The 23,831-nt window shown below is 47.4% G+C and overlaps 1 protein-coding gene across 1 annotated transcript in view; it reads right to left on the bottom strand.

Annotated features, from left to right (window-relative positions):
- The window catches only part of LOC138247416 (trypsin-like), a 76,258-nt gene that overhangs the window by 51,443 nt on the left and 984 nt on the right, over positions 1 to 23,831 (bottom strand). The gene's annotated exons all lie outside the window — the stretch shown is intronic.

Below are 23,831 nucleotides of genomic sequence, written 5' to 3'. Positions count from 1 at the left end.
CACCAACACATCATGTTGGGTTCCACAGCAAACAACAGGCAGTAGTTTGTCTGTGCAACTGACACTAACGGCATTCTGCCATTGTGTGGGCTCCTGTTGAATAGCTCAGTCTACTATCAAAAAAGGGAGCAAGAGGGACAGAAAGGCTTGTCCTCCTATTAATATGTAAACAATCAGTTTGTTGAGACACTCATATTTGTCATATATGTATTGATGATAATCACCCTCCACTAAGTGTAAAAAACACTTTTTTTTCTTATAAAACCCCCACCCACCAAGGTTAACCTTTGGTGGCATGCTTCATCATTGGGTCCATCCCATTCCCCTGGTTGAATAAGGCATGCTGCGACTTACGAAATACATGGGAGCACTAAAAGAGATACTAAAATATTGTAGAATAATGAAAAATAGGATTGGCCGGATTCTATTTATATGTGGGAAAACTTAAAAAATACCTTGCTAGTAGGTAACTTGCTCTTTTAATTCTCACCTTTTGTTGGTATAATTATAAATGGGGAGAAGGAAGGGAGGATGGTTATGTATCTACCTTTCTAAGGGTCGGCATGTTTCAAGCCTTCCCCTAGGCTTTTCATCAGGACCAAGGATCCACCTCTTTGATACCACTGTTGCAGTGCTATTAAAGTAACTAGCACTCAAAGACTGCATACTACAAACAGATAAGTGATTATACCTACTTGGAACTCACAACTTTTAGTCACAAAGATTTACTCTGCAAAAAATAATTATGGAAGGGTTAAGCTGCCACAGATATGGCAGAAAGCACTGCATGTATATACAAATCTCATAAATCCGTGCCGACTACACACATGGATGAAACCACCACTTGTGTCACATCTAATGAGCAGCTGCATATCAATGGTGGTGAGCACTTCTAGTGAAAATATTGTAAACACTTCTAGAAAAAATCAGTGTACCCTCCAACACACACCACATAGCTCAAACAATATACAGAAACGTGGAACACATACATAATTACAGCAAATACTTTGCTTCATGGATCTTCTGGGGGTTGAATTGAGCTTTGAATCACACTCTGCAGGGTTAAATGAATGTCCATGTTATCTTATGGCCCAGTACTGTACTCTGTATCTGAGGAGCCTTCCTTATTGTCAAATCTCAGTTATGTCGTGCTCAGTCTGTCAAAGCCTCCCCTCGGCCACTCACCTAAGGAGAAAAATCCACCGGGTCCGGATATAACCAGTCTTGTCTCCATGCTTGCCTTAAGTAGCTGGTATTGTCAATGCGTCCTTGCCGGATGTCTCCAATTGAAGACTATACCGTTACCTTCCCAAATTAGTGGCCACAACTGGGAGCACTTTCTGGTTCGACGCTGCCCAGCGGCGTCTCCATTCAGACTCACTCTAGTCAGGGTCCGGGAGATACACACCTAGGACAACCCCTGCTCACCCCCTTGGTAGCTTGGCACAACCAGTCAGACTTATCTCAGAGGCAATGTGTGAAGTATTTGTACCATCACACAGAGTAATACAGTGAAAACACTACAACATGGACACCACACCAGTTTAGAAAAATAGGCAATATTTACCTAAACAAGTCAAGATATTAATTTTAAAAATAAAAAGAGTCTTGCTTCATAGGAAACAATGGAAACGTTGTAGTTACACAAAGTACCTGGTTTGCGTCAAAAATAAAGCTGCACGGGCAAGCATGCATAGGTAAAGTCAACAATGCGTCAATTCTTTCCTCGCAAGTGAGGATATGTTTTGTTTCTTCCCCGGTTGGGTAGGCGATGTGTTGTATTTCTCTCCCACAAGAGAGTGATTCATTAATTTCGGGGCACTTCAGATCCAGGAGGTTCATGATGATTTTGAAGCCCAGGAATGAGGGGTGAGAAATCCAGCCACGCAGTGATGGAAAACAGCACTGCGGTGTGTTTGCGTCATTTTCAGCAGCTGCAAGCAGGTGTTGAGTCCTTTTTCCAGCAGCGATGCAGGTGATGCGTCGATTTCCCAGCGGAGATGCTGGTGGTGCATTGATTTCAGTTGCGAGGTGCGTCATTTTTACAGCTGCGTTGCAGGTGGTGCATAGAAATTTTCCATGCACGGCTTCCTGTGCTTGGATTTCCGTCCTTGTTCTTCCAGATTCATCTTTCAAGGGCCTAGGGACTGGATAGGGCACCACGTGGCAGGGCAGGAGTCCCAGTAGAGAGTCCAGGTGCTGGCAGAGGAAGTCTTTGATGTCCCTGAGACTTCGAAACAGGAGGCAAGCACAAAGCAAGCTCTTGGAGATTCTTCACAAGCAAGAATGTACCACAAAGTCCAGTCTTTGTTCTCTTTCAGGCAGAAGTAGCAACTGCAGGCCAACCCAGCAAAGCATAGTCACATGCAAAGGGGCAGTACTCCTTGTCCTCTTCAGCTCTTCTCCTTGGCAGAGGTTCCTCTTGGTTCCAGAAGTAATCTAAAAATTTGAGGTTTGGGGTCCACTGCTTATGCCCCTTTATGCCTTTGAAGTAGGCAAACTTCAAAGGAAAGTCTCTGTTGTTCACAAGATCTTGCCTTGGGTTGGAGACTGCATTGTGTGAGGGCAGACACACCCCAGTCAGGTGTAAGTGACCACTCCTCCCTCCACTCTCTCCCAGATGGCCCATCAGGATATGCAGGCTGTACCCCAACTCCCTTTGTATCACTGTCTGGAGAAGATTCACAAACAGCTCAATGGTCAGTCTGACCCAGACAGGGAATGCACAAGCAGGCAGAGTCACAGAATGGTTTAAGCCTGAAAATGCCTACTTTCTAAAAGTGGCGTTTTCAAACAGACAATTTAAAAAAACAACTTTACCAAAATATGTTTTTTTAAATTGTTAGTTCAGAGAGCACAAACTCCACATCTCCATCTGCTCTCAATGGGAAACTGCACTTAAAAGTTATTTAAAGGCAACCCCCACGTTAACCTATGAGAGAGCTAGGCCTTGCAACAGTGAAAACGAATTAGGCAGTATTTCACTGTCAGCACATGTAAAACACACCAGTACATGCCATACCTTTAAAATACACTGTACCCTGCCAATGGGGATACCTGGGGCCTACCTTAGGGGTGTCTTACATGTATAAAAAGAGAAGGTTTGGGCCTGGCAAGTGGGTCTACTTGCCAGGTGGAATTGGCAGTACAGGACTACACACAGACAAGGCAGTGGCAGGTCTAAGAGATGTTTACAAGGCTACTCATGTTTGTGGCACAATTAGTGCTGAAGGCCCACTAGGAGCATTTGATTTACAGGCCCTGGGCACCTCTAGTGCACTAGGGACTTACCAGTAAATCAACTATGTGAATCAGGAAAGCCAATTAGACATACATTTTTACATAGGAGCACTTGCACTTTAGCACTGGATAGCAGTGGTAAAGTGTCCAGAGAATCAAAAACAGCATAAACAGAATCCAGCACACATCAACAACCTGGGAAACAAAGGCAAAAAGTTAGGGTAGACCATGCCAAGGATGCCTAGTCTAACACGTGCCCCCCCCCAGCAGAAAGTGGGGATCAACTAACCAAGCTCAGGAGAGTTCTCATCACTAAGGCGGAAGAATCTGGACAGACCATCAGCATTGGGGTGTTCTGTACCAGGGCAGTCTTCCACCGTAAAGTTCATCCCCTGTAGGGAAATGGCCCACCTCAACAGTTTTAGATTCTCACCCCTCATCTGCATTAACCTTCTGAGGGGCCTGTGGTCAGTCTGAACCCAGATGTGAGTCCCAGACAAGTAGGGTCTTACTTCTTTAGCACCCAGACCACAGCAAAAGCCTCATGCTCTGTTTTACTCCACCTACGTTCCCTGGGATGTAACTTCCTGCTAATTAAGGCTACAGGTTGATCTAGGCCCTCTTCACTAAGCTGTGAGAGTACTGCTCCTATACCATTCCCTGAGGCATATGTTTGCTCAACAAGCTCCTTGGAGTAGTCAGGTGCCTTCAGCACAGGTGGTGTGCATATGGCAGCCTTCGGGGCATCAAAAGTGGTCTGGCAAGCCTCTGTCCAGATCACCTTCCTTGGCTGCTTCTTGGATGTCAACTCATTCAAGGGGGCAACAATGGTGTCATATCCCTTGACACACTTCCTGTAATAGCCAGTGAGGCCTAAAAAGGCCCTCACCTCAGTCTGGGTCTTGGGAGGCTCCCAAGACAGAATGGTGTTAATCTTTGGCTGTAGGGGTGCCACCTGGCCACTCCCTTCCTGATGTCCCAAATACACCACTGAACACGCCCTATTTGGCACTTATTGGCCTTAATAGTGAGACCTGCCTTTAGCAGGGCTTCCAACACTCTGCAGAGATGCTGCAAGTGTTCCTCCCAAGTGGAACTGAACACTGCAATATCATCAAGGCAAGCAGAGCTGAAAGTCATCTAGCCCAGTCAACACCGGCTTGACCAACCTCTGAAATGTGTCAGGGGCATTTCTCATCCCAAATGGCATAACTTTAAATTGGAAGTGTCCATATGGGGTAGAAAATAATGACCTCTCTTTGGCACCCTCAGTTAGGGCAATCTCCTAATACCCAGAAGTCAAATCGATGAGCTCATCAACTCAGGAGAAGGAGTGTGCTTCACATATAGTGACCACATTGAGAACCTGGTAGTCCATGCAGAACCGGAGTTCTGGGGTGCCACGAGGAGCAGCAGCCTTTGGGACCAAGACCAAAGGGCTGGCCCTAGGACTGCAAGAAAACTCAATTACCCCTAGGGTTAACATCTTAGACACCTCATCTTTGATGCTAACCCTGAACTTATCATTCACCCTGTAAACCTTCTGTTTAATAGATTGACTGTCCCCAGTGCCAACATCATGTGTACACAAGTGTGTGACCCCCAGGATCAAGGAAAACAGGGAGGCTCACTGACCCAATGTAGAAAAGTACATAGTTTGTGGCCTATATGTGTTCCCTGTGTGGTGCTTAACTGTATCACTGAGGCTCTGCTAACCAGACCTCAGTATTTATGCTCTCTCTGCTCTTAGAATTGTCACTGCAGGCTAGTGACTATTTTCACCAATTCTGATTGACACACTAGAACACCCTTATAATTCCCTAGTATATAGTACCTAGGTACCCAGTGTATTGGGGTTCCAGGAGATCCCTATGGGCTGCAGCATTTCTTTTGCCACCCACAGGGAGCTCAGACAATTCTTACACAGGACTGCCACTGCAGCCCGAGTGAAATAACGTCCATGTTATTTCACAGCCATTTTACACTGCACTTAAGTAACTTATAAGTCACCTATAAGCCTAACCCTCCCTTGGTGAAGGTTAGGTGCAAAGTTACTAAGTGTGAGGGCACACTGACACTAGCCAAGGTGCCCGCACATTGTACAGGGCAATTTCCCCGGACTTTGTGAGAGTGGGGACACCATTACACGTGTGAAATACATATAAGTCAATACCTATGTGTAGCTTCGCAATGGTAACTCCAAACATGGCCATGTAACATGTCTAAGATCATGGAATTGTCCCCCCAAGCCAAATCTGGTATTGGAGTGCCAATCCCATGCATACCCGGGGCTCCAGCATGGACCCCGGGTACTGCCGAACTAGCTCTCTGGGGTTTTCTCTGCAGCTACCGCTGCTGCCAACCCACAGACAGGTTTCTGACCTCCTGGGGTCTGGGCAGTCCAGTCCCAGGAAGGCAGAACAAAGGATTTCCTCTGAGAGAGGGTGTTACACCCGCTCCCTTTGGAAATAGGTGTTAAGGGCTGGGGAGGAGTAGCCTCTCCTAGCCTCTGAAAATGCTTTGAAGGGCACAGATGGTGCCCTGCTTGAATAAGCCAGTCGACACCGGTTCAGGGAGCCCCTAGCCCCTGCTCTGGTGCGAAACTGAACAAAGGAAAGGGGAGTGACCACTCCCCTGTCCATCACCACCCCAGGGGTGGTGCCCAGAGCTCCTCCAGTGTGCCCCCAGACCTCTGCCATCTTGAATGCAGAGGTGTGAGGTCACAACGGAGAACTCTGAGGGGCCAGTGCCAGCAGGTCATGTCAGGGACCCCTCCTGATAGGCTCTTACCTGGTTAGGTAGTCAATCCTCCTCTGAGGGCTATTTAGGGTCTCTCCTGTGGGTTTCTCTTCAGATAACGAATGCAAGAGCTCACCAGAGTTCCTCTGCACTTCTCTCTTTGACTTCTGCCAAGGATCGACCACTGACTGCTCCAGGACGGTTGCAAAACAGCAACAAAGTAGCAAGAAGCCTACAAGCAACATTGTAGCTCTTAATCCTGACGGCTTTCTCGACTGTTTCCTGGTGGTGCATGCTCTGAGGGCTGTCTGCCTTCACCCTGCACTGGAAGCCAAAAAGAAATATCCCATGGGTTGACGGAATCTTCCCCCTGCTAACGCAGGCACCAAACTTCTTCATCACTGGTCCTCTGGGTCCCCTCTCATCTTGACGAGCATGGTCCCTGGAACACAGGAGCTGGATCCAAGTGACCCCAACAGTCCAGTGGTCCTTCTGTCCAAATTTGGTGGAGTTAAGTCCTTGCCTCCCCATGCTAGACAGTAATTGTGTGTACTGCGTGATCTGCAGCTGCTAGGGCTTCTGTGCACTTTTGCAAGACTTCCTTCATGCACAGCACAGCCCAGGTCCCCAGCACTCCGTCCTGCATTGCCCAACTCGCTGAGTTGACCTCTGGCTTCGTGGGGCCCTCTTTTGTTGTGTTGAGATGACCGCTGTGGTCAGATTTCTTGAATGCTTGTACAAGTTCTCTACGGGTGCTGCCTGCTTCTGTATGACCCCTCTGTGTTGCTGAGTACCTCCTCTGTTTGCTCCTCCAAGGGGCGACCTCCTGATCCTTCCTGGGCCTTGGCAGCACCCATAATCTTCAACCATGACTCTTGCAGCTAGCAAGGCTTGTTTGTGGTCTTTCTATATGGAAACAACTCTGCATCCTCCAGCACGCCGTGGGGCATCTTCTGACCAAAGGCGAAGTTCCTGGCACCTTCTGTTGTTGCAGAATCTTTGGCTTCTTCCACCCGGAGGCAGCCCTTTTGCACCTTTATCCGGGGTTTAGTGGGCTCCTGCCCCCCCGGACACTTGCGTGACTCTTGGACTTGGTCCCCTTCCTTTGCAGGTCCTCAGGTCCAAGAATCTGTCTTCAGTGCTTTACAGTCAGTTGTTGTCTTTGCAGAATCCCCCATCTTGACTTTACTGTCTTTCTGGGGAAGTAGGGTAACTTTACTTCTACTTTTCAGGGTCTTGGGGTGTGGTATCTTGGACACCCTTAGTGTTTTGTTACACTCCCAGTGACCCTCCGCACACTACACTAGTCTTGGGGTCCATCTGTGGTTCGCATTCCACTTTTGGAGTATATGGTTTGTCTTGCCCCTAGGCATATTGTTTCCTATTGCATTCTATTGTGTTCTACAGTGTTTGCACTACTTTTCTAACTGTTTACTTACCTGATTTTGGTTTGTGTGTATATTTTGTATATTTTACTTACCCCCTAAGGGAGTATATCCTCTGAGATACTGTTGACATATTGTCACTAAAATAAAGTACCTTTATTTTTAGTAACTCTGAGCATTGTGTTTCTTGGGGCCAGATGTATCAAAGATTTTTGCATTCGCAAACGGTGCGAATCGCAAAATTTGGCCGTTTGCGAATGCAAAAACGTGGTCTACGATGCATGAAAGGCATTCACAAACCAAAAATAAGAAATCGCAAAAATTGCGATTTTTTGCGTTGCGACCTGTTTTTGCGAGTCGCATTTTGCGATTCGTTATTTCCAGTAGGAAATTGAGAGGCGCAAAATGCAAATCGCATAACCCAAGTCGCAATTCGATGCATCAAAAAATCGCAAATTGTGATTTTTCGCAGAATGGCATTTTGCACATGCAAAATACCACTAAGTGAAACCAGGTGGTAACCAGGTGCAACCTATATAAAGAGGCCCAGAATGCCTCAGACTCTTTTCCACAATGGCTGCACTCTACGTCATGGTGAGGAGGATGAGGATCTTGGCAGGTCTGAGGAGAGGGAGGAGGAGACAGGAGCGCATTTTCAGAGTGCGCATTACAGTTTTTGACCAGACAGAGCAGGAAATATTTGAGAGGTATAGGTTGAACTCAGCCATACTTGATCTGATAGCTGAGCTACAACCCATACTGCAGCGCAGAACACATAGGACTCATAGCATCCCCACCCATGGGCAGGTATTATGCTCCCTCCACCTACTCGCCTCAGGGAGCTATCAAGGGGTCATAGCAGCAGCTGGAGGGGTCTCACAGAGTACCCTCTCTAGAGTTTTCAATGCATGTATTAACGCCATGCTGAGCAGAATACACCAGTGCATCAAATTCCTGCACACCCCACAGGAAATACAGCAGACAAAAATAGATTTTTACCAGATAGCACAGTTCCCCCATGTCCTAGGTGCCATAGATGGGACACATGTTGCAATATGTCCACCATCTGCCACCGAGTATGTGAACCGCAACCGTAAATACCAACATTCAATGAATATACAGGTGAAATGCCATGCCTCCTATTTCATAACTGATCTTGTGGACAGGTACCCAGGGAGCACCCATGATTTGTACATCTTTCGCCACAGCGGCATTCACACAAGAATGCTAGCTGGAGAGTTTGGTGAAGGATATCTACTAGGTATTGACACTCTGTACACTGGCGCATTGATGGCGTGCTGATGTCAGATGGCTCAGTTACTCAATATACCCTCTGTCCCTTCCAGGAGAAAGTGCCTACGCAGTGCGCACCTACATGATGATGCCCTACCTAAATCCTGCAACACCAGCAGAACGGAGATACAATGCAACACCGGCAACGTGGTGGAGCGCACCTTTGGCCTGCTGAAGAGTTGCTTCCGGTGCCTCCACAAAAGTGGAGGGGCACTGCAGTACAGCCCAGAGCCAACATGTAGAATAGTGGCTACTTGTGCAATCTTGCACAATATAGCTACCACCAGGGGCATACCTGTGGAAATATTGGAGCCAGACTCAGATGAGGATGATGATCCCATACCACCCCTACAGCCAGCAGACAGGACCAGTGCAGCAGAGGGAAGGCAAAGGCATGCTGACATCACACACAACTATTTCAGATGTAAGTATGAAAACACAAATCCACTGAAAAATGTACCTGTAGTGAGTAAATGTATTACCTTAATGTCAGGTAATGTTAGTCCAAAGAAAACCAACAAAAGTGATTGTGAAAAAAAACAATAGCAGTTCACAGTAAAGCACTATTCCTTCATAGTGTACTCATTCCAGACACACATACAGTGCCTTGTGGCCACTACAGTCACTTCTTTCGGCTACGCACGCCACTCGAGTACGCAGTTGCCTCACTGGCACCTCGACTGTCTGCCTCTGTGGCAGTGCTGTGCCTGGCACTGCGCCGTCTGGTGTCCATTGCGGGCACAGCTAGGCTGCTGAGGCTGGATGTGTCCTCCGTGTCCCCCAGTTCAAGCTCGCTAGGTGTGGCTGACTGGTTTCCCATTATATTGTCGATCACATTAGTGATCTGTACAAGTCCTTGGGCCACATCCCTGCTGATGTGTGCTGCCTCAACCTGTGCAGCCACTGCACGACGCGATATTAGGGAGGTGGAATGAGCCAGCCTAGTCACAGAGCGACAAAATCCTCCAAACATGCTCATGAAGCGTCACTCCTGCCTGCGGTGGCTTACCCTGTCAAGGCGCAGCTCCTGACATAGTTCCCTCAGAGCAGTAGTGAGCTCCCTTGTGTCCTGCGATGCCTGGACCTGTCCCTCATGCAGCTGTTCAATGTTGGCATTCAGACACTCCAGCTGGCGATGCAGGCCCCCCATGTTTGCATTATGTTGCTGCATCTGCCTTTGTAATGCTGTGGTCTTTTTATTTTGCAGGCGCTGCTGCTGCAACATAGCCGATTCTAGGCCACCAAATAAGGATGTTCCCTCACCTGCCTCATAAGCCTGTGCACCTGCATATGTCCGCATCCTGTGGGGTGCTGTGGTCTGCTGCGAGCGGGGCTCCTGCATCTGGGTGCATCTGCCAGTTGGGGACGGTGTTTGTGAGCCTTCCTGCTGCTCATCAGAGTCCTGACTCATGTCTGGCAGTGCCCTAGGCCTGCGTCGGAGTGGCACAATGTTCTGAGACTCACTTGTATTGGAGTCTGAAGATGGGTGTCTGTCTCCCCTGCACTGGCACATGCTGTGGCTGCTGGGCCTGGCCCACCTGCAACGACAATATGCAGCATGTCAGTTATGTTTGTTACAATTAAGGTCACAAAATGGTAATAAAAGTACAGGCACTTCTCTTCACTGTGTTGTGGGTGTTGTGTTCTTCTGTGTGTCGCTCTGCCTCTTACATTGTATGTGCTACTTTCAGCTCTAGGTTGTGGACTACCACTCCCATAAGGCATAGTTGTGCTGCTTCTAAGATGTGGAATGGACTACTTCTCACAATGTTTTACATTACTTGCTAATTCCTAAGGGGCTTTTGTGCATACACATATGGGGTTACAATTCAATATTGCACTTACCTTTGCTGGTTCTTGGTGTGCCGGAGGTGTTAATCTCATTGACCCCACTGCCTGCTTCCGGGAGGAGTGTGGACTCCACTAGGTCCTCTATCGGAGTGGAGGGTGTCTCTCTGGGTGTTCCGCCTCCTATGCTCCTGGATTCCTGCAGTCGTCTTGCCACCCTCTCCTTGGCACGGGACCACAGGTCGTACCACCTCTTCTTGATTTCTTCTGCAGAGCGCTGTGCCACTCCAACAGCGCAGATCTCTGTCTGGATATCTGCCCAGAGTCTGCGTTTTTCACTCTCAGGCACCTGGAGTGAGCTTTTGCCAAACAACTGGTCATGGCTCCTCACCACCTCCTCTGTCAGCACCTCCAGCTCTTGCTCACTGAGCTTCAGCTTGCGCTTCCTTTCTCCCTTCTCCTTTCCCTGGGCAGAGGTGTCCATGGTTGTTTGGTTGTTCTGGTGTGCTGCCTGCTTCAGAGAGTTGCTAAGTGTGGCTGGGCTGACTCTCTCTGAGTGCTGGTTTGGATGTGGCACCTGAAACTGCCTGGGATGACTCACCTCCTGCTTGTGATGTCTTCAGGCTCCTCCAGGTGTGCGTTCTAGAAATTTGCGATTTTCAATTACCGAATCGCAATTTGCGAAAGAGCAAATTGCGATTCGGTATTTGGGCCTCGCAAACCACAAATAGCGATTTTTAAGAAATCCCTAATTCCGAATCCCAATTATGATACATAGCCTATTGCGACTCGGAAATAGCGATTTCTTAAAAATCGCTCTTTGCGATTCGCAAGGCCATTTCATGATACATCTGGCCCTTGGTTTCTTATGATATAGTGCTATATGATATAAGCAATATAGTAGGAGCTTTGCATGTCTCCTAGTGCAGCCTAAGCTGCTCTGCTATAGCTACCTCTATCAGCCTAAGCTGCTAGAACACTACTAATCTACTAATAAGGGATAACTGGACCTGGCACAAGGTGTAAGTACCATCAGGTACCAACTATAAGCCAGGCCAGCCTACTACACCCAATATCTGGCAACAGTCCCTCTGTTGTTCTGAGGTCAGGGAGGTGGAGAGGTTCACTCCCTCCACATACCTATTTTCTCTCCAGCAGACAGGAGGTCAGGAAGAGGCTTGCTCTCTTCCTCCACTCCATCATCTGTTGCTAGGAGCATGGGCAATTCAGTCTGCTCAAAGTGTGGCTTGAGATGGTTCACATGCAGAAAACTTAAGGGGTTCCTGGGAGTCCATAATTCCACCAGGTAGATGACTTCGCTCTTGCACTCCACCACCTCAAATGGCCCAGTCCTCTTGTCCTAGAGTACCCTTGGCTTATCTGGCGCCATTACTCACACTTTTTGCCCAGGCTGAAACTGTACCAGTGTGGCATTCTGGTCATACCACCATTTAATGTTTTCATGGCTTGCTTCCAGGTTCTCTTGTGCAAGAGCTCTGAAGTGGGCAGTCTGATTTCTGAAGGCCAGCATGTAACTAACTTCATTCTGAGGAGGTTTACTGGGGGCTTTCTCTAAGCCCTCCTTCACCAGACTCAAAGGTCCATTGACAGGGTGGCCATACAGTAACTAAAAGGGATAAATCCAAGCCCTTTTTGAGGCACCTTCCTGTAGGCGAACAAAAGGCATGGCAAGAGGATGTCCCACTTTCGCCTCAAGGGCTCGGACAGGCCCATGATCATGCCTTTTAAGGTGCGGTTGAATCTCTCAACCAGACCATTGCTTTGGGGGTGGTAAGGAGTGGTGATCGTATATGTTACCCTACACTCCTGACACAGAGACTTCATATAAGTAGATATGAAGTTGACACCCCTTTCAGATACCACTTTTTGGGGAAACCCGTGCGGGTAAAAACCCCCATTAATTCATAACCCACCACAGGGGAGTTGATTGACCTCAGAGGAGAGGCATAGTCTACCAAGACCAGGATGAACCTGTTGCCCATGGCTGTCTTGGGATCCAGAGGCCCCACAATGTCAATACCAACCCTTTCAAAGGGGGTACTAACCACTGGAAAAAAGTTGGAGGGGAGCCTTGTATTTCCCCCTACTCTTGCCACTTGCCTGACAAGTCTGGCAGGACCTCCAATGAGCTTCCAAGTTCATGCACATTATGGGCCAGGGAAAGTGGGTGCCAAGCTGTCCTGAGGTCTTGTCTTGCCCCAAATGTCCAGTTAAAGGCACATTATGAGCCAGACCCAGTAGGAAGGCTCTGAAGCACTGTGTTACCATCAACACACAGGCTGACCCAGGCTCAGCATCCTGAGGCTCACTCTATAGGAGGCCGTCCTCCCAAAAGATCAGGTGAGATCCTGGCTCCTTGCCAGCCACCTGGTCTGCCGCCTGCTACTGCAAACCCACTAGAGTTGGACATGTTTTCTGTGCCTCACAGAAGGCTTCTCTGGTGGGTCCCCCTTCCTGCTGCCACTGTGACAGCTCAAGGACCTACTCAAGCTCAGCCACCTCTTCCCCTGTAGGCTCCAGGGTGTCACCGTTAGCCTCCGCCTCCTCCCGGTCCGTGGAAACGTCTGGGGACAGTTTCCCAAGCCCCTTGCCTTTCCACTTTTTGGCAGTCCTCTGGGACACTGTTTCAGGCTCTGGGGTTTCTGACTACTCTGACGGGCTGCCATTGACCGGGTGGATACGCATACCCAGCTAGGCAGACCCAACATCTCCAAATGTGACCTGTGTTCCACCTCCTTTGAAGGGGAATCCTCCAGGTCATTACCAAGCAAACAATCCACAGGCATGGTTGCACTCACAGCTACCTTCAAAGAATCTGAGATCCCCTATTCAAAGGGAACTTGCGCCACTCTGCACAGGCGTTCTGAGTTGTCCACTGCAACTACTTTGTGAAGTACACAGGGATTTATCAGCTCTTCAGACACCAGGTGACTCCTCACAGTAGTCACACTGGCTCCTGTGTCTCTCAAAGCCTCCACCCTCTGTCCAATAATGGTCATCCACTGCCTGTACTTCTTAGTGTTCTCCAGCACATGGATTCTCTGGGCCATCTCACTGTCCCCTAACAAGACAAGGGTAATCTCAGCTGTCTCCCACCCACACGGAACTAACTCCTCCGCAAGGACTACATTAGCCAAACTCTGTGACTGAGCACCAGCGGGTGCCGGTATACCCTTGGGGCATTTGGGGTCCCCCCTCACATGACCCACCTGGTCACATGCAAAGCACTTGCGGGGACCCCCCCTCCGCAGGTTTCCCTTTGGAGAACCATGGTTTCTTCTCACGGGGGCTGGGAATTCTTACACTGAGAACTAGGTTGGGGCCCTTTTGAGAACTCTCCCTCTTTACCCTTATCCCCCCCTTTCTTCTGAAAGGGACCCTGCCCACCCTTGGCGTGGTCTCCCCATACCTCTTTTGGACCCTGTTGCTCTCTCAACAGTCTGCTTCCTGCTCAAGCTTCCTGGTGTCAGACATCTTACTGTCAATTAGATGCTGGCTCAGCTCTGGAAAATGTAAACTTTACAAGTGCTCCAAAGTAATTAAATTGTAAAGTCCCTCATACGTTGTCACCTCACTGCCCTTCACCCAACCATATAATGACCTGCAGAAAAGAATCAACACATTCCAGCCATGTTTGAGATTCTTTCTCCTTATAGGACCTAAGCTTGTCCTTGTACTGCTCAGGGGTGAGACCATCCCTTGTGAGTAGGCCATCTTTCATGACAGAGTAAGTGAGACCCTGAGGATCCCTTAAGGATGTCAGAGTATCCCTCCCCTCTACCTCAAAGTGCTTCCACAGACCCACCCTCCAATGAGCTTCAGGAACCAGATTCATATGGAGAGCAGACACATACCCCTTGAACCACAATAATATGTTGTCCTCCCTTTTGTAATCCTTCACAAGATCCTTAGAATTGTGCACCCTCCTCTCAGGCTGCACTGTGATATTGCTGCCACCATCCCTACTGGACTGGCTTCTATGATCCAGCTCCCTCAAGCTGCGCTCATGAGACAGCAGTAGCTTCTTCTCCTCTATGGCCATCCTCCTTTCTTCCATCTTAAACTTTTCCAACTGCAACTGTTGAGCCCTCACTGACTGTCTGTCCAGTAACTCTTCGGGAGTCAGACCCTTGGATGACACACTGCTACCTGCCCTGGAGACCCTCTCCCTGGACATAACAGGCCCACCCACTATACCATATTGAATGGATTGCACATCCTCATCCTTCTCCTCCCCCTCTGTGTGCCCCTCAGCTTCCCTGGCTGCCTTCAGCAGCCCCTCCTTCCTGGTGAACCTTTAATGGAGCAGGAAAGATGTTTGCAGAACTCCTTCAACTGAGCCACTGTATAGGTCTTCAGTTTCCCTAAGTCAAAAGCAGATCAATGAAGCGATCATCAAAAATATGGAAGTAGGGGAAAAAGTCACATAATGGTCTGCACTGAAAACTGTAGTGTACACTTAATCATTGTAGGTGAACTACAAATACAAGTTCAGATCCTCACCACTGATCACCAATGTTAGAAATGGGGGCTTTGGTTGGCAGTCAGGTTACACCCCTGTCCAAGCAAGGACCCTCACTCTAGTCAGGGTAAAGGAGAATCACACTCAGATAACTACTGCTCATCCTCTTGGTAGCTTGGCACTAGGAGGCAGGCTTAACTCAGAGACAAGGTGTTAAGTATTTATACCAACACACAGTAATATCACATCAAAATGACACAGCAGGGTTTAGAAAAATTGTAATTATTTTATCTAAATAAACAAGACCAAATAAAATAAAAATCCACAACATAAATATAAAAAGTAGTATTTAAAAGCATAAAAACAGCATGCTCTACTCCAAGCCCTTGGAGTCACTTCTGAAGCAGGAATACAACAAAGTCCAGTCTCTGTCCCCTTGCACAAGCAGAAGCAAGCAACTGCAGGATAGCCAAACACAGCACAGCCACAGACCAGGGCAGTACTTCTCCTCAGCTCTTCAACTCTTCTCCAGGCAGAGGTTCTTCTTGAATCCTTGAAGTAATCTCAAGTCTGCGGTTTTGAGTCCAATACTTATACCTCTTTCTGCCTTTGAAGTTGGCAAACTTCATAGTAAAGTCCAAAGTGTTTGTAAGATCCTTTCTTCTCTAGGCCAGGCCCCAGAAACACACCAGGGGGTTGAGACAGCATTATGTGAGGGCAAACACAGCCCATTCAGGTGTGAGTGACCACTCCTCCCCTCCCTTCCAGCACAGATGGCTCATCAGGATATGCGGGCTACACCCCAATCCCCTTGGTGTCACTGTCTAGAGAGAGGTGCAAGCTGTCCAACTGTCAAACTGACCCAAACAGGAAATCCACAAACAGGCAGAGTTATAGAATGGTTTAAGCAAGAAAATGCCTACTTTCTAAAAGTGGCATTTTCAAATACACAATCTTAAAACCAACTTTTCTAAAAGATGTATTTTCAAATTGTGAGTTCAGAGACCCTAAATTATACAATTCTATCTGCTCTCAAAGGGAATCTGTACTTCAATAAGATTTAAAGGCAGGCCCCAGGATCACCTTTGAGAGGGACAGGCCTTGCATCAGTAAAAACCGAATTTGGCAGTATTTCACTGTCAGGACATGGAAAACACATAAGTATATATCCCACCTTTAACATGCACTGCACCCTGGCCATGGGGCTACCTAGGGACTACCCTGGGGTGCCTTACATGTAAAAAAAGGGAAGGGGTAGGCCTAGCAAGTGGGTACACTTGCAAAGTCGAATTGGCAGTGCAAGACTGCACACACAGACACTGCAGTGGCCAGTCCGAGACATATTTACAGGGCTACTTATGTAGGTGGCACAATCAGTGCTGCAGGCCCACTAGTAGCATTTGATTTACAGGCCCTGGGCAACTTTAGTGTACTTTACTAGGGACTTACTAGTAACTCAAAATGCCAATCAGGAAATCCAATTACAAATACATTTAACAGAGGAGCCCAGAGTATAACAAAAATCAAAAAGAGAGTCCAGCACACATCAACAACCTGGGACATAGAGGAAAAAGGTTAGGGGAGACCACACTAAGAATGTCAAGTCTAACAGTGGCCATACAGCAGGTCAAAAGGGCTAAATCCAAAACGCTTTTGTGGCACCTCCCTGTAGGCAAACAGAAGACGTGGCAAGAGTATGTCTCACTTACGCCTCAAGGGCTCTGACAGGCCCATAATCATGTCTTTGAAGGTGCAACTGAATCTCTCTACCAGACCATTTATTTATGGGTGGCAAGTAGTGGTGAACGTATAGGTCACCCCACACTCCTTCCACAGAGACTTCATATAAGTGGTTATGAAGTTCGTACCCCTGTCAGATACCACCACCTTGGGGAATCCCATATGGGTAAAAAAAAACACCAATGCATGTCTCTCCACAAGGGCAGTGATTGATCTCAAAGGAATGGCTTCTGGGTACCTGGTGCCATGGTCCACCAAGACCAGGATGAACCTGTTACCCAGAGGTCCCACATTGTCAATACCAACGCTTTCAAAGGGGTGCTGACTACAGGAAGTGGTTGAAGGGGAGCCTTACATTTCCCCCCACTCTTGCCACTTGCCTGACAAGTTTGACAATACCTATAAAGTGCATCAGAGTGCCTGTGCATTTGGGGCCAGTAGTAGTGGGTGACAAGCTTCTCAAAGGTCTTGTCCTTCCCCAAATGCCCAGCTAAAGGCACATCATGAACCAAACCCAATAGGAAGGCTCTGAAGCACTGGGGTGCCACCAGTTCATGGGCTGCCCCAGGCTGAGCAACTTTAGGCTCACTATATAGGAGGCCACTCTCCCAATATTTCAGGCGTGAATCAGACTCCTTGCCAGACGCCTGGTCTGCACCCTGCTGACCCAAACCCTTCAGAGTAGGGGTAGGGGATGTTTTCTGTGCCTCAAAGGAGGCTTCCGTGATGGGTCCCCCTTCCTGCTGCCACTAAGTCAGCTCAGTGACCTCCCCCAGTTCAGCCATCTGTTCCCACTGATAGGTTCTGGGGCTTCCCCCTCAGGTTCAGCCTCCTCCCAGACCGGTGGAATCTCTGGAGTGGGATTTCCGCACCCCTGGCCCTTCCTCCTTCTGACAGACACCTCCGGGCCACTCTTTCAGGCTCCGGGGCCTCCTGATCACCCTGACGGCCTGCCATTGACCGGGTGGATACACACACACCCACCCAGGCAGAGCCAACATCTCCAAGTGAGACCTGTGTTCCTCCTCCTTCCAAAGCGAATCCTCAAGGTCATTGCCAAACAGACAATCTATAGGCATGGTTGGACTTACAGCTACCTTCAAGGAACCTGAGGCCCTCCCACTCAAAGGGAACCTGCGCCACTTTGCACAGGCGCTCAGAGTTCTCTAGGGCAACTACTTGGTAAAGCGCATGGGGAACTACCTGCTCCTCAGACACCAAGTGACTTCTCACAGTAGTCACACTGGCTCCTGTGTGTCTCAGAGCCTCTACCCATCAATGGTCACACACTGCCTGTATTTTCAGGGTTCTCAGGCACGAGGGCCCTCTGGACCATCTCACTGTCCCCTAGTGAGACAAGGGTCATCTCAGCTGACTCCCACCCACCTGGAACCAACTCCTCCCAAAGAGTTACACTGGCCAAACCCTGTGACTGTGCACCAGTGGGTGCCTGTGGCCCCTTGGGAAATTTGGGATCCCCCCTCATGTGACCCACCTGATCACATGCAAAGCATTGCGGGGACCTCTCTCTGTAGGTTTCCCTATAGAGACCCATGGTTTCTTTTCAACTGGGGGCTTGAAATCTTTACCCTGGGAACTTGAGAGAACTCCCCATGTTTACACTTACCCCCCCACTTCTACTGATGGAGACCTTTTGCTCTCTGCGGAGTCTCCCCCATACCTCTTCTGGACCATGGTGCTTTCCCACTGGTCCGCTTCCTGAGCATGTTTTCTGGGATCAGTCAGCTTGCTGTCGATTAGGTGCTAGCACAGATCTGGAAAACAAAGATGTTCAAATGCTCCCAAGCAATCAAACTGTACCGCCCCTCATAAATTGTTACCTTACTGCCCTTCACCCAACCATCCACTGACCTGCAGAAAGAGTCAACAAATTCTAGCCAAGTACGGGATTCTTTCTTTTCGTAGGACCTCAACTTGTCCTTCTACTGCTCAGGAGTGAGACCATATCTTGTGAGTAGGGTATCCTTCATAATAAAGTAGGTGAGTCCCTGAGGATCCCCTCAAAGTGCTTCAGGGACCATGTTCAAATGGAGAGCAGCCTCATACCCCTTGAACCACAGATAGATGTCATCCTCCCTCTTGTAATTCTTCACCAGAGCTTTAAAAATATATAACCTCCTCTTAGGCTGCACTGAGGTACTGCTGCCACCATCTCTACTAGACTGGCTCCTCTGATCCAGCTCCCGTAAACTGAGCTCATGAGCCAATAGCATCTTTTTCTGTTCAATGGTCAGCCTCCTCTCTTCCATCTTAAGCTTCTCTAACTCAAACAGGTGCACCCTCTCTGCTTGTCTGTCCTGCAACTCCTCAGGAGTCAGACCCTTGGATGACACTCTGCTACCTGCCCTGGAGACCCTCCTCCAAGCAGAACAGGTCCATCCACTACACCACATGGATTACTCTGCACATTCTCACCCTCATCCTCCTTCTCTGTGTGCCAATATCTTTTTGTCCTTTAAACCACCTTGCATACTTATGAGAAAGTGGATTATTAGTTGTGGGGGATGGTAGCCCACTGTCAGACCTGTCAGCATTCGGGTCGTCTTTCCCCAAACTTTTTTGCATACTCCTTCATTTTTGCTGATCTCGTTTTTGTTGACTTTAGGACTTTACCAATGCTGATCTATGCTAAAGTGTGGGTGCTCACTCCCCAATACATGGTGAAATAGGCTTAGACTCAATTAGCACTTTCATGTAGTTGTAAGTCCCTAGTAAAGTGGTACTACATTTACTCAGGGTCTGTAAATTCAATGGTGGGCCTGCAGGACTGATTGTGCTACCCACTTAAGTAGCTTTTTAAACATGTCTTAGACATGCCAGCCTGTGTGTAGTATAGACTAAACATTCCTTTTTAATACATAGAAGTCATCCCTAGGGCAGGCCCTAGGATAGGCCCTAGGAGGCCCATAGGGCAGAGTTCAGTGTACTTAAAATGTCTGTCATGTACTTTTAACTTTCACAAGTCCTGGTAGTGAAAAACTTTTAAATTGTTTTTTCACTACAACAAGGTCCACATTTCCTACAGGATAACATTGGGTTATTTTATTACATTTAATAAGTGATAACTTAAAAGTGGAATCAATTGGAAACATCGAGTTTAGTGTCTAAAGAATTGTAATATAAAACCCTTGTTAGTGATTTCCATATCCTGTGCTGCCTGCACGGTTTGTACTTCTGCAACTCTCCTTGTCTGATGCCTTCTCCTATCCATCTCATCCACTTTACATGCAACACCCTAGGCTTAATGGACTTTAGGGTCAAAATGTAGGAAACGTTAGAGCCAGCTTTGCCCCATTTTTTTAACACAAAAGCCGCACTAACCCAGCTCCATATTTAGATAGCGTCTCGAGACCAGTCTAGTGAAAACTTTCTGGAGTTAGCTTCTTTTTTACTCTGCACCTCCCCACCCTCATCATCCTCCTCTGTGTTCCCCCTGCCTCCTTGACTGCCACCCAGGCCCTCAACACCTTTTGCAGTTCCTCCTTCCTGGAGGAGCTCTTGATTGGGAGGCAAGATCCTTACAAAACTGCTTCAGTTGAGCCACTTGTACTCTTCCAGTTTCTCCAACTCAAAAGCAGCCTTTGTAGCCACAGCTGGTGCTTCTACAGATTGACACATTTTGGCAAGTACTTAAAAGGGCAAAGTTCCAAAGCAGTTCAGAGAGTTCCCAATGAGAAGTTCAAAAATCACAAAAAATTGGAAGTAGAGAAAGTCCAAAAAGAAAAAAATCAAAAACAAGTAGTATGTGGTCACGTAATGGTCTCTAGTGAAAACAGTGATGTACACTTAATCACAGTATTTCAGGTACAAATAAAAGTTCAATCCCAACCGCTGGCCACCTATGTTGGAAATTGAGTCTCTGGTTGGCAGTCAGTTTCCACTCTGTCAAAGCAGGGACCCTCACTCTAGTCAGGGTAAGGGAGATACACACCTAAGATAACCCCTGCTCACTCCCTTGGTAGATTAGCACAAGCAGTCAGGCTTATCTCAGAGGCAAAGTGTAAAGTATTTGTACCAAACACACAGTAATACAGTGAAAACACAACAAAATGGACACCACAACAGGTAAGAAAAATAGGCAATATTTATTTAAATCAAACAAGATCAAAACAACAAAAATCCAACATACTTAAGTCAAGATATTAATTTTTAAAATAAAAAGATTCTTACTCCATAGAAAACAATGGAAACGTTGTTGTTACACAAAGTACCTGGATTGCGTCAATAATAAAGCTGCGGCGAGCGTGCATCGGAAAAGTCAGCGATGCATCGATTCCATACTTGGAAGTGAGGTCGTGCATCATTGCATCTCCAGTCGGGTAGGCGATGTGTCGCTTTTCTCTCCCACAAGAGAGCGATGCAGCCATTTCCAGACAGGGCACCTTTGATCCGTGCAGGTTCACAATTATTTTTACTCCAAGCTATGATGCATGAGAAATCCGCCTGCACAGTGATGGAAAACCATGCTGCGTGGGGTTTGCCATAGTTTTCAGCAGCTGCAAAGCAGGTGAAGCATTGATTTCCCAGCAGAGATGCATGTGATACATCAATTTCTGCCGCAAGATGGGTGCCGTGTTGTTTTTACAGCTGCTTTGCTGGGGGTGCATTAAACTTTGCCATGCACAGCTTCCTGTGCCTGGATTTCAGTCCTTGTTCTACCAGTTTCACCTTTCAAGGACTCAGGGACTGGATGGCGCACCACTTGGCAGGGCAGGAGTCTCAGCAGAGAGTCCAGGTGCTGGCAAAGGAAGTCTTTGATGGCCCTGAGGCTTCAAAACAGGAGGCAAGCTCAATCCAAGCCCTTGGCGATTCTTCACAAACAGGAATATACCACAAAGTCCAGTCTTTGTCCTCTTTCAGGCAGAAGCAGCAACTGCAGGTAAACCCAGCAAAGCACGGCCACAGGCAAAGGGGCTGTACTCCTTCAGCTCTTCAGCTTTTCTTCTTGGCAGAGGTTCCTCTTGGTTCCAGAAGTAATCTGAAATTCTGGGGTTTTGGGTCCACTACTTATACCCATTTATACCTTTGAAGTGGGCAAACTTCAAAAGAAAGTCTCTGTTGTTCACAAGATCCTGTCTTGCCCAAGCTTGGCCTCAGACACATACCAGGGGTTTGGAGATTGCATTGTCTGAGGGCAGACACAGCCCAGTCAGGTGTAAGTGACCACTCCGCCGTCCACTCTAGACCAGATGGCTCATCAGGATAGGCAGGCTAAACCCAATATCCTTTTGTGTCTCTCTCTAGAGGGGATTCACAAACAGCCCAACGATCAGTCTTACCCAGACAGGGAATACACAAGGTAGACTCACAGAATGGTTTAAGTACGAAAATGCCCACTTTCTAAAAGTGGCATTTTCAAACAGACAATTTAAAAACCAACTTCACCAAAAGATGTGTTTTTAAATTGTGAGTTCAGAGACCCCAAACTCCTGATCTCTATCTGCTCCCAAACCTATTTAAAACCTATATAAAGGCAACCCCAATGTTAGCATATGAGAGAGATAGGTATTGCAAAAGTGAAAACCGAATTTGGCAGTATTTTACTGTTAGCACATGTAAAACACACCAGTACATGTCCTACCTTTAAAATACACTTCACCCTGCCAATGGGGATACGTAGGGTCTACCTTATGGCTGCCTTACATGTGTAAAAGGGAATGTTTGGGCCTGGCAAGTGGGCATACTTGCCAGGCCCAAACCAGGGCCCAGTCATGTCGAATTGGCAGTGCGAGACTATACACTTACACTGCAGTGTAAGGTCTGACACATGTTTACAGGGCTGCTCATGTGGGGTGGCACAATCAGTGCTGCAGGCCCACTAGTAGCATTTGATTTACAGGCCCTGGGCACCTCCAGGGCACTTTACTAGGGACTTACTAGTAAATCAAATATGCCAATCATGGAAAAGACAATTACACATGCAATTTACTCAGGTAGCACTTGCACTTTAGCACTGGTCAGCAGTGGTAAAGTGCCCAGAGTAACAAATACGGCAAAAACAGAGACCAGCATACAGTCAAAACATGGGAAGCAGAGGCAAAAAAGACAGGGGAGATTACACCAAGGATGTCAGGTCTAACAGACATGTATATATGTGCAATGCTTTCTGCCATATCTGTGGCAGCTTAGCCCTCTCATGATTATTTTTTACAGAGTATATCTTACGGAGTAAAAGTTGTGAATACCAAGTAGGTATAACCACTTACCCGTATGTAGTATGCAGAGTCTTTGAGTGCTAGTAACTTTAACAGCACCATAGGAGTGGATCCTTGGTCCTGATTAAAAGCTGAGGGGAAGGGTTGAAACATGTCGACCCTAAGAAGGTAGATACATAATTATCCCCCCACCTTCTCCCTGTTTTTAATCATGCCGACTAGACATGAGAAAGTTACCTATTAGGCAGGTATTTTTTAAGTTTCCCCACATATGAATAGAACCCCCCCAACACGACTCCTAATTTTCATAATTTTATAATATTTTAGCATCTCTTTTTGTGCTCCCACATATTTGGTAGGTCGCAGCACACCTCATTCCCCAAGGGAACAAGATGGACCCAATGATGAGGCATGCCACCAAGGGGCAACCTTGGTGGGTGAGGGCTTCTTAAGAAAACAAGTGTTTTCTACAATTAGTGGAGGGTTATTACCATCAATACCTATTTGACAAATATGAGTGTCTCAACAAACTGACGGGCTCCTGGTGGTGTGGTTGAATAGCGCAGTCTAGTCATGGCTTCATAGCCAGCTTTCTGGAGTAGATGGACAGATCATTGAGCTCTAAAAGCAATCACCAGCTGTCCACTAACCATGTAATCCCGGTTTCCAACATTCTAACCTTACCCCACATTGGATTTTGATACCTATCAAAGTTATCGAGTTCAAACTTGTTATCCCATCTGTTTGATCACTGAGGAAACTTTGAATAAAATCGAGTGTGAATCAATAAGTGATTGGCATGTCCGAGACAATAATCTATATGATGAGCGGCAGGTTAATATATATATATTTTTTTTTCAAAAACACAAGCCACTCAAAACCTAACTCTTTCTTTGAAAAGGATCAAAGAGGAATGTCAGAGCATTTATTATTTAGACTTTTAAATATAATCATTAATTTTAAACACGGAATGAATAACACCTCAAA

Source organism: Pleurodeles waltl, chromosome 7, assembly GCF_031143425.1.
Source record: "Pleurodeles waltl isolate 20211129_DDA chromosome 7, aPleWal1.hap1.20221129, whole genome shotgun sequence".
Taxonomy (NCBI): Eukaryota; Metazoa; Chordata; class Amphibia; order Caudata; family Salamandridae; genus Pleurodeles; species Pleurodeles waltl.
The sequence above is the reverse complement of the archived record's forward strand: the minus strand, read 5'-3'. Positions and strand labels throughout refer to the sequence as shown.